At 33.8% G+C, this 11,976-nt stretch overlaps 1 long non-coding RNA gene across 1 annotated transcript; it reads right to left on the reverse strand.

The window, feature by feature from the left end:
• Positions 1-7,820: 7,820 nt before the first annotated feature.
• LOC25496012 (uncharacterized) lies at positions 7,821-8,416 on the reverse strand. Its single transcript, XR_003013345.2, has 2 exons — positions 8,257-8,416; positions 7,821-8,138 (listed from the first exon to the last, which is right to left on the reverse strand). It is a non-coding gene; the product is annotated as an uncharacterized lncRNA (long non-coding RNA).
• Positions 8,417-11,976: the final 3,560 nt, after the last annotated feature.

The following is an 11,976-nucleotide window of genomic DNA, read 5'->3' on the forward strand; positions in this document are numbered from 1 at the left end:
AAGAATTGTAACTATTATGTTACATGTTATGATGTTTGTAGCGTTGGCATATATGAAATACAAAATAAACTTAAAAAGCTAAAATTTAACTTCAAAACGATATAAAGTCTGTTATGACCTCCAAAGGTCTTGGCGTTGTTAGTTGATTTGCTTCAATTATATTTAAAATGATTATGTAGGAAATGTATAGCCTCTTTTCCATGAAATCCATGAAAGACTATCTTCACAAACTGTTTCTATGATTTGTGATTTCAAATATTGTTTCAGCTGCCTTGCAATGTAGATCATGGGCAAGACAATGTTCCTCATTTGCAATACTGTAATATTTCTTTGCTAATTCACGATCCTTTCTTTTATTATCTTATTTGGCAGCTTTAAAGGGTTGAGTTGCTATTCTTTTGCAGCATTAAAGTGTTGAGTTGCTAAACTAAAATATAAGCCTATAAACAATTGTATTCAAATGATATATCATTACTTAAACATTCAATTTAAAATTAAGGGTAAGTTAATATTAATAGTTTTTTTTGTTGAAATAATTAAGTGTTTGTTATATGTTAAAAGTTAATTAAGGGTAAGTTAAAAGTTGATCTAACGATTCTGATTCGTTCATTATAATTTGACCAATTTCAAAATGTTTCAATCTCTATTAGGGTTGGCAATGAACCGATCCAACTCAATAATAGTTCGGAACTCGATTCGATAATTGATTCGTTGAACTTGGTTCATGAACCAAATGTTGAGCTGAGAATTAAGTTTGTTAAATAAATGAGCTGAACTTGAGTTGAATATAGTTCGACTCGGTTGGTTTATGAGCTGACTCGATAATATATATAGTAGTTTTGTATAAATTAATAAAGTACAAGCTTAAATATCAAAAGACAAAATATCTAATTTATTACAAGCTTTCTCTTTATTTAAGTACTTTTGTTTTTAGAGGAATTATTATTAATTTAATTAAAGATTAACAATAATTATAATAAAAGAGAAAGAAAAAAAGAAGCTAATAGTGCAAGCTTTTAACCAAGTATGTCCCACATCGGTGAGTTTAAGAACATTAGAGTGGAGGAGTCATTATAAAAGAGAAGTTTCCTGTGTGCCGATTACATAGCACCACGGTAGTAATTGTATGGTTGCTACAAGACGAACATGCTCCACAGTTTTATATTTGTTTAATTATTGTTTTTTTTAATGAATTAAAAGGTCAAGTTATAAGAAAAGTTGAATTGTGTCTTCAGAATAAACGAGCTGAACCTGAACCTATCGGCCGATTTGAGCTGTTTGTGAATTCTAAACTAGCCGAATTCAATATGTTTTTTTAACAAAAACAAAATAAAACTTTTGAATTGTGTTCCTCAAGCAAACGAGTTGAACCTACCGAGCCGAATTGAGTTGTTCGTGAACTTTAATCGAGCTGAACTTGAGTTAAAAGAATGGTTCATATCAAACTTAAGTCAAGTTTCGAGCCAAACCAATTCTTATCGAATCGAGTCGAGTTCAAACAAGTTCGACTCAACTCATTTCCAGCCCAAATTTCCACCATTATTTTCTGATCAGACAGTCAACAATGGTTACTGCGTCAGCATAGTAACTAGGTGGAATCCATTTCTGTATAGGGAATGTCTCTCATAGATAACTCAATTGGTGAGATAAGGGACATTTTTTTTCTAACTTGAAAGAGTGTTCCAATAATGAGAAATTGTATTCTTTAATATTTTCTCACCAAGCGTTTGATAGAAATATTGAAACAAGTTATATATCTTCTTCAAATTTCTTTCGTGATTAGAATTATTTCCACTGCAATTGATCCAGAGTTTTAGGTTACTTGATAGTTTGTTAATTTATGTGATTGTGGTTTGTTAGTTAATTGTTTATGGATTTATTAGGACTGACTCTCTGCAAGATGGACTATGAAGGACATTGAAGCTCTATGTATTTTCTAACTCTCTGTTATGAAGGACTATGTGCGGTTTCTCAATAAGAATTTCAAGATGGGGCCATGAATTGAAGTAAAGATGACACAATTATAAAAATTCTCTCTTATCCCCTAACTTGTACATCTTACTTCCATACACCCTCTGAAATTTCATGCTTGTCTTTGACATTCTTAAAAAAATTGGGAGAACTCTCCATGCGACAATTGTCGGAGCACATTTTCTTTTAAATTTTTTCAAGTGAAAACAATCTTATTTAAGATGCGTTGGACATTAAATATGGATGATTCTGTAAACTTAAATATAAACTTTGGTTCACGGTAGTGTAGAAGTTCTAACTCATTTCGCTAAAACCAACTCTCATTTGTGAGAACACATTTCTATATGGGCAAATCAAAATTTGAATTTTTTGGATAAAATTTTATTTTATTTTTTGAAAATATATCTTTATTCTGACAAACTCAAATTCAACTTTATTAAAATCATTTCTATTTTGACATTTTAATTTTTTTATTTTTTATTTTTTCATAATATAAAGTGTTTCGTCAAATTCCAAGTTAGAGTTTTGATGACACATTTTTTTGGTTTTTTGAAGAAACAAAAATGGAATATATTGCTATGAACACCGTAATTGATGAAGCACAAGACGTGCCATAACAATCACGAAAAAAATCAAAATCCTGTCAAAATTACATCAAAGTCAATCGATACCCATACATAAAAGCGGGCTCGACCACCAATTATGTGTACCAAAATTAAAGACTACATTACTAGCTTTCAACCACCACAAGGTATGTGATTTTACTTTATCCAACAATAGTTATAGAACTTTCACGGTTCCGAAATAACCTGTCATTCCATTCATTCCATAAAACCCAAACACACTGAAGCCAAATCAAATGAAATAAAGATCGACGAGATTTTAAGCCACCTGCATATTCAATAAATTGCACAAAATGATCTGAGATAACATGAGAATCTACCCCTTCGACACCAAGCCATGCCCGCACCATAGGCACAATGCACCGAAAATTGGACAAGACAAAAACATATGATTCACATCTTCAACATGCCCACATCCCGTGACAAAAAACCGAGTCTCCGCATATATAATGCCACGATCTGCCAAGTTGGATTTAGTAGGTAAAAGATCCCTCAACAGCTGCCAAGCAAGGATTGAAACTTTTAACCTGTTTATACCAGATTAACTCCATATTTTGATGAATATGTTGTTGTTCCTGTGATGTCAACATGTCATATACACCACGAACAATATAGCATCTAATATGATCCGGTAACCACAACCACCTGTTTGTTTTTGATTCCTGCAAAGAGACTGTTAGTAATAAATCCCTACACTCTTCTACGACACAATTTTTTGTATAAATTTGTTGATTGAAAATAACATTATTAAAATCAAACTCAAATTCAACTTTATTAAAATCTTTTCTATTTTCTATTTTATTTTAAAAACAACATTATTTATGTCAACTTAAATTCAAATTTGTCGATCAAGCTCTGTAATATAGATTTGTTTTGAAAATTAAAAAATTTGACTTTTTTTTTAATAACGGCAATCTCAGTTTCAACTTTACTGAAATCTATTTCTATTTCAACAAACATGATTTATTAAAATGAAGAATAATCTAATTATTCATATGATGTGTTAGGTTGGGGGTACAAGTTAGGCGTATGGGTAGGAAGGTTAAATTTTTAAACAACATTGCTTCTTTCTTTCTGTTTCGATATGGCCCACTAAGGCCCAATTTTCAATTGGACCAGCGCAGAAAGAATATTACTTTTCTCACTTCTAAATGTTTAAAAACATACCACATCAACAATTACCTACAATTTTGTTTTTCAGCTGCAGTTAAGTGTCGTTGTACATTTTTTAGAATGGTTCAATCACTTTTTAAATTAGTTTAATCAATCTTAAAATTGTTAAACGACACTTAACTTCCGCTGGAAAGTCGAACGTTATTTAACCACCTCTATACCAATGACAGTTGAAAAAAAAAACAATTTAAGAAGTGAGAAGAGTGATTTTTCGATAGAGAAAAACCCCAACCTTGTCCATACTCCATAGTTTACAATGATGAAACACAACCAATAAAGTTCCCAAGATTAGCTTCTTTTTTTCGGACAATACATAAGAATAATTGAAGAAGAATAAAACTTAAATGCATTTTCTATTTTGTTATAACAAACTTTGAAAAATATAATTCTTAACTAAACCAACAATTATTTACAGAAATTCATAATTTTTTTAACGATTTTTATAACAAAAAAAGTTTGTTTTTTTGTTAGTTAAGAATCATACGAAAAACATATAAAAAATCTAAGTTTCATTTTTTTTATTATAATATTTTTATCATGGGATTTATTTCGGTTGATATAAAACGGTATTATGTCAAATTTGGTATTAAGATCTCATTCTCGATACCAGTGTGTCTTCACCCGTTGTTTCCAAAAGACATCATCTTTAACAAGCAAAGTGTCGAGTCTTCGTCTTAGAGCATTAAAATAATTGATGTTTGAGGAGCACACTTGAGTTCAAACTCTTTCAAGTTTCTTCCTACACTTTTCAATTTCTTTCCTTATTGGTTGAAAGTTATCCTTGCTCCACTGTAAAAGGTCGACAATGCAATTCTTCAACTTATGCATGATCGTCGTATGGCCATACCCCTCCCATTTCTGAATCACATAAGGACCAAATTCAGGTTCAATTAACCAAGCATTTTCAAAACGGAACTGTCTGTTGCGATTGGTACTAGACACTTTAGGCATGGTTTCTAGCAGAAGCGGGTAGTGGTCCGAAGCTGTAGTAGTAGGACATTCTAACCTGCCTGTTGGGAAGAAATCAAACCACTTATCAGTAGCGAGAGCCCTATCCATTTTTTCCTCCACTACCCTTATTGTGCCCAAACTTTTGAACCACGTGAACTCATAGCCTTCCATATGGATATCAATCAAACCTGCACCAGAAACAGCTTCACGAAAACAATTGATTAATCAAGTTGGTCTATCTGTTCTTCCTTTCTTTTTTGAAACATTGAGGATGTCGTTAAAATCTCCTATAACACACCACGACAGCGAAGATAAACTTGCTAAATTTCTTAGGAAATTCCAAAAAGCTCTACGCCTACCTCCCTCCGGAAAGCCGTAGAAACCAATTAATCTCCACATTTCTTTCTGTTTATCTTTAACTTCTAGGTCTACATGATTTTGTGAGTAATTTACGATTATCTTTAACTTCTAAATGGTTGTTAGTATATTAAATTGACTTTAGGGTGGGTTTTTCTTTTTGGCTTACATTATTATTATTATTGCTTAAGGAAATAAATTGATAGGAAATATGAACTGATGTTTTAAGCTTAAATTTCATTCTTTTGAAAACAATGTTCATTGAGAAAAAAATCAACTAATTAGGTTTCATATGCTAAGTATAAATGATGGCACCATATGAAGTATTCAACATGCAATGAGAGGATGAAATTCCTTGAGTTACAATGAATTGAACTATTATATTTTAGATGATAATTATATGCACATTTAAACCAATGTTATAGGATAAAATATTCTCTTATGTTTGTGCCAAAAAAAAAAAATTCTCTTTTTTTGAAAAAAGAAAAATTCTCTTATGTTTTTGTTATCATTAAAAGTTAAACTCCATTCTTTCTAAACTAACATGGTTTGGTAGAAAAAAAATTGTGCTGATAAACTTGCATATTTTGGCTTTTTGCATCATATCTTTCATTGGTGTGACAGTATTCAATTTGATAATGTTTATCGTAATATGTTAGGCCTACCCAACTATAGGTTTTACAAAATTTGTTTTATGGGTTGTGTTTACGTTCCCCATGTTGTTTCTTGTTTATTTTCTCTTTTTGTTATTTGTTTATTTATTTAATAATTGGGGTTTCTCCATATGATTATTGGACTGTTTGTGTGTCAATATAGTTTTTTTTTTTTTTTGAGTAATTGTGCGTCAATGTTAGATGTTGGCAATTTCCCACTTCCAAGCATAGTTTTAAGATTCAGACTGGTGATCGATTCGGTGAGGGTACTGGGTCAATGAGTCATTGGTCGAACCATTGGATCACTGGTCGAACCGCATGACTGAATCGGATGACTCGGTTATACGACTCGGTCTTTATAACGAAGATTATTTGTATTGAATTATATTGAACCGAGTGACTTTGATCTCTAAAAAACAATAAACTTTTTTGACACTAAATAAAATCATATTTTTATAATATAATAGAAACATCTTCATAGATGCCCCTTGAATTCAACTGCATATATTTTTTTTAGATATAATACTTATTCAAATAAATATTAAAAACATTTTACTTCGCATCTACAATACAAATAAAAACGAGTGTGTTAAAAAAAATAGTTTTAATGCAATCAAGTAAAATATTTATGAATTTTTCTCTTTTTTGATAAGTAAAATGTTTATGAAATTATTTTATATTGTTTTAAGGTCACAATTTAATGATTTATATTTTTTTATATTGTTTTAAGGTCACAATTTTATATTGTTTTAACTTTTAAGGTCACAATTTAATGATTTTATATTGTTTTAAAACGTTGATATTGATTTACTATTTCAAGATGTGCTAATTGAATATAATGTATCAAAAGCAATTCCTTTTCAACAAACGTTCAGTGGTGCAGTGGTAATGTGTTTTCCTTGCTTGCTAGATGTCACGGGTTCTACTCCCACCCATGCCACTTTTTACACAAAATTATTTAATTAAATTCATGCTTCAGATCAAACCGGTCCGGTTTGCAAACACCACCGGTTTTATATGGTTTAAACCGAGTCACACCGGTTCGAAAGCATGGCCGATCCGTTGGTCGACTCAAACCGGCCACCCCACCGGGTTCCGGTTGGACCGGTTCAACCGGCCGGTCCGGTCCGGTTTTCAAAACTATGCTTCCAAGTTTAGCTTAAAACACTATATTAAATAATATCTCTCTCTCTCCATATATATATATATATATATATATATAATATGTTTATGTATCCTTAGTTCCTTACCTCACTTCCTAAAACAAAATTGTATTCTTATCACACAGATGAACTTCGAATTATTAAGGTCCTTTTCTCCTCGAAACGAAGGGTCAGCGCCAAAATTTAAATAAAAAATTAATCTCACCACATCTGATGAACCAATAGACATGGGCCTCATCGACAATGTGTTGCATAAGCAAGTCCCTTCAAAGGTTTCTCTGTTCGCTTGACGCCTACTTCGAGATCGATTACCTACAAAGACTAAACTGGTACAACGACATGTTCTTCAACCAAATGACACTACGTGCGTGGGAGGTTGTGGCCATTCCGAGATGACAGATCACATTTTTATCGGATGCGAATTCTTTGGTAGCATTTGGTATTTAGTGTGGAAGGAAGTAGCTCGACCTTGTTTCTGTTTCTTCTGGAGTGTTTATGTTTCTTTTTCATATGGCAGGTATACCGCGACTTACACATTCATCATTGAAAGTAATTTGGCTAGCTTGTGCTTGGAAAATTTGGAAGGAACAGAATAACTGTGTCTTCAAAAATGCAGTGTCTGATCCCTATACAATCCTTGCTAAAGTAAAGCTGAATTCTTTTTTGTGGTTGAAATCTAACCAGGCGTCCATCGATTTTTGTTACCATGACTGGTGGAAACAACCACTTTTTTGTATGGACGTTTCATTTTAATTTTTTCGGCATTTTTAATTGATGGTCTCCTCTTGTTAAGGTGCCACTGACATTGTATTTGTTTTAGTGCTTCACTTTTTCAGCACGCCTTGTATGGGGTGAAGCATATTGGTTCTAGTAATAAAATCCATTTTGCCTTGTTAAAATATATGTGTGTGTGTGGACCAACAAAAAACTTGAATGTCTAAATTAGCAAGTGTGCATCTTTTTATTTGAACAGAAATATCCACCTACTATTATTATAATCTTTGCCTTTATAACCACACTTGCATAATTCTTTTAAGATGTAACAAACGAAGATTGAGGTGTCAACGAGATCATAAAAATACAACATTATAATTAAAAAAATACATGTATACCCGTACCATGGAATGGTTTTTGAACTTAATTTCCCGAATACTTACATCGACACATCCCCCTTATGCATCTTGGAAATTCATGAGGGATACAATGATAACTACGACAATCTCTTTCTCCAGTGCATATAGTAATACCTATGATGTAAAATAAGGAAAAAAATGTGGAATTAAACATTGTGTATAAGATTAAGAACAAAATTAATATTAAGAAAATTTGAAGGAAAAAAAAAAAAGTTTGCAAGCATGGACTTACGTGCGAGCATGGACTTACGGCCGACTCGTAGCAGCGAGGGACAACCCGCCCATGCAGCCAACGGGGAGGATGACACTACAATGATAAATGTGAACACATAAATAAACATTTGAAAACTTTAGCCATATTTTTTTTCCTTTACATGTAAAAATAGAAAATAGTATATGACTTTATAGTGTGAAATGCTCCACTCTTAAACTTAGAATGATTGCTAAATGTCTCTTCAAATTATTAAATATTTATCTTTTAACGTTTCATGATAGAGAGGAGAAAAATCTTAAAAGATAAATTATAGAATTGAGTTGAATGATGACAAAAACAAGTTGAATAAATGAGACATTGATCAGGTGTCAACACATATATATTTATTTATTAATTAAAAGTTTCATCTGAGCAAAGTTTTTTTTCTTTTTTCAACAAACCAAAATGGAATTATATACCAAAAATAATAGTAGCTCCCAAGCACAGGATGTGCCTAGAAGACCACTCCAACAATACTACAAGAGTCAAATCCAAAAGAACAAAGAACTGAAAACAAAACAAGGTGGTTAACCAATTCCTAAACAAGTCAAAGGGCTTGACCACCACCTTTAAGTACCAAAAACAAAAATGGTTTTTTTAGCCTTCAACCACGCTAGGGATAAAGATTTAATCTTATCAAGCAACCTAGGGACATCGGGTATAACATTATTGAATAGGCGGCTAATGCGTTCGTTCCACAAAATCCAAGCAGAAAAAAGCCAGATTAATTGCATAAACAAACACTTAGTTTTACCACCACTTGGCATATGAGTAAACTGAACCAAATGACGAGCTACATTATTAGTATCCACCCCCACAAAGCCAATCCAATGACGCAGCTGCTACCATAAAGAAACACAAGAAGAACACGATATGAACAAGTGATCAGCCGTTTCGGCCTGACCACACCCTGCTACACAAAGAGCCGCTTCCGTCTGTAAAATACCTCTACCTGCCAAATTTGCTTTCGCTGGTAAACAATTCCGTAAAAGACGCCATGCAAAAATTGACACCTTTAACGGAACCTGGTGATGCCACACAAGATCAAAAGCGATATCCAATTGAGAGAAATGTTAGAAGAGGTTAAAAAATCATAAGCACCTCGATCAGAGTAGCCCCCCGCAAGGTCAGGAAGCCACACCTAAACATTAGGAACCAGAGAAACATCAAACAGAAAAGCCCTACACTCGTCTAGTAAATTCTCCTCCCAAACCTACAATCGCCGCTTCCACCGAAACCTCCCCCCCCCAAGAGAGAACATACTCGCAACTGTCTCCAATTTGTTCTCAGCCAACTCAAATAATCTAGGAAAACACTCACAAAGAGCCGAACCACCCAACCATCTATGAGACCAAAACAACATATCATTCCCATCACCCACCTTCCTCACCACATTGTCACCAAACCACCTATCCCCAACATCACCACCACCCTCTCGAATCCTCCCAACCTCCCTCCACCAAGAAGAACAACTCCGCCCCCTTCCTCCAACCTCCCACCTACGTCACCATATCGGGCGACTAACACACGATACCACAACCCTTCTTTATCTACCAACATCCTCCAACACCATTTACCTAGCAATGCTATATTAAACTCTTTCAACTTCCTAACCGCCAGACCTCCAAACTCCTTTGACGAACAAACAATATTTCAACCAATCTAAGTAATTTTCCTATGATCCTCACCCAAAAAAAAAAAAAATTAATTAATTTCAACAAAGATTCAATGGAAGAGATTAAACCTGATGGAGCTTTGAAGAAGGAAAGAGCAGGAAGAGAAGTCAGGACTGATTTTAGAAGAATCAAGCAGCCACCAAATGAGAGAAACAGGCTATTCCACCCCGACAGTCTAGATTTAATTCGATTCACAATCGGGTCCCAAAACGAAAGTCTCTGAGGATTTCCCCCTACAGGCAAACCAAGATACAAGAAAGGAACCTTCCCCACTTTACAACCCAACATTGTTGCTGCCTCACCCAACCACTAATTCGAAATATTGACACCCAACAAGAGCGTTTTACATGTCATTTTTCCGTACAAAGAAGATAAGAAGCATCTCCCAATGATTATTGTCTAACATGTCGTTTTTGTCAACCACATCAAAGAAGGAAATGAGAAGAGAAGAAGCACAAAAATAAGAGTGTTCATAAGTACAAAGAGTAAATAAACATCTGATGTACTCAACAATATTTATTAGTGGACGACTTTGACTGGACTAGGTCCCGTGGTTTTTCCACATTAAAATTTGATGTCTTTGTTTTTTTTTGTTTTCTATACTATATTTGTTGATTGTGAATCTCTTTTGCCAAAAGAATACCACAACATGGGCAAAAGAATTGAAAATCATTACAAAATAATTAGATCAGACACAAATAAAATCAAACCCTTAAGCTAGCAATGCATCATAACCTGCACAATTTTGCATGTTTTCAACTTACTCCCACCACTCACCAAATATACTCAAAGTTATACACCAACACTGCTTCTTGATAAAGTTGCTTCAATAGTTCAGTTATATACCTTCACCCCCAAAATTTATGCAAAAACCTGCTTCTTTAGGAGCTGTGAACCCACTGCATTGTGCAAGGAAAAAGCCCCAGACCCCCCACAGAAGGAACCAGAATTGGCCCTCCAACACTCCGGAGCACACGAAGCTATTGTCCGCCACCGCCTAGGCCCACAACAACAATAAATTTCTCCCACACAACTGGAACAACACTCCTAACCAGCTCCAAAATGCTTAAAACCAGACTGCCAGACTGACACAACTACCTACCACAGGCTGAACGTACTCTTATGCCTCACTTTAACTCCTAAGAAAACTGATGGAGTGGCTTCACCGATGATGGCACAACGGGTGTCAAACCAACCGGAGCATCACACATTTCATCACAAAGTGGATTTTTTACAAGGAGGTCATCAGGTTGAAAGGAATTGCAATTTCACGTTTCGAGTCTGAGCGCTATTTGTCGTGATGAATCCGGTGAAGTATTCGCCGCTGCTACGTGGAAGAGGCATGGAATCCAAGACCCAGCAATAGCAGAAGCTTTTGGTCTCTACTTAACTATCGATTTCGCAGCAGATTATGGATTTTTAGATGTGGTTTTTGAATCTGATTGTAATACGAACATTAGGATTTTAAACAGGAACTACGGGTTGAATAACGTATCTTGTAAAAAAATTGTTTCAAAAGAAATATTTACCAAAATATTTATGAAAGCTCTACCAAGTCTTGATTCATGAACAGAGGATATACTTTGTTCATGAAACCAGGAAAACATGATCATAATAAGTTGAAACTAATTGGAACCAATGCAGGGTAAAGGGCATAGAAATAAATTTGAACTTCATTGAATTTCTTTCTATTTTTTAAATAGTCTCACTTATCATCTATAGAAGTTGAGATTTGATTAGATATGATTGTTGGTAATGTTTTTTTGTATAATTAACCTGAACTTTCTTACAATATTATTAGTGCAATTTATCTCTGTATAAAATTTCTAACTCAACTCCTCTGGAAGCTCTATGAACATGTAAGTCAAACATTCATTAAAAAAAAAAAAAATTTGATTAGTATCAGACGGCCAAAGGACTAAAGTTTAAAATAGTAATTTTACCACCATGACAATGATAATTTTTTTCAATCAAAGAAGGATACCACCATTCCTATTCCTCAACTATACCACAAACAATAAAC

The sequence above is a fragment of the Medicago truncatula genome, chromosome 6 (genome assembly GCF_003473485.1).
Source record: "Medicago truncatula cultivar Jemalong A17 chromosome 6, MtrunA17r5.0-ANR, whole genome shotgun sequence".
Classification (NCBI taxonomy): domain Eukaryota; kingdom Viridiplantae; phylum Streptophyta; class Magnoliopsida; order Fabales; family Fabaceae; genus Medicago; species Medicago truncatula.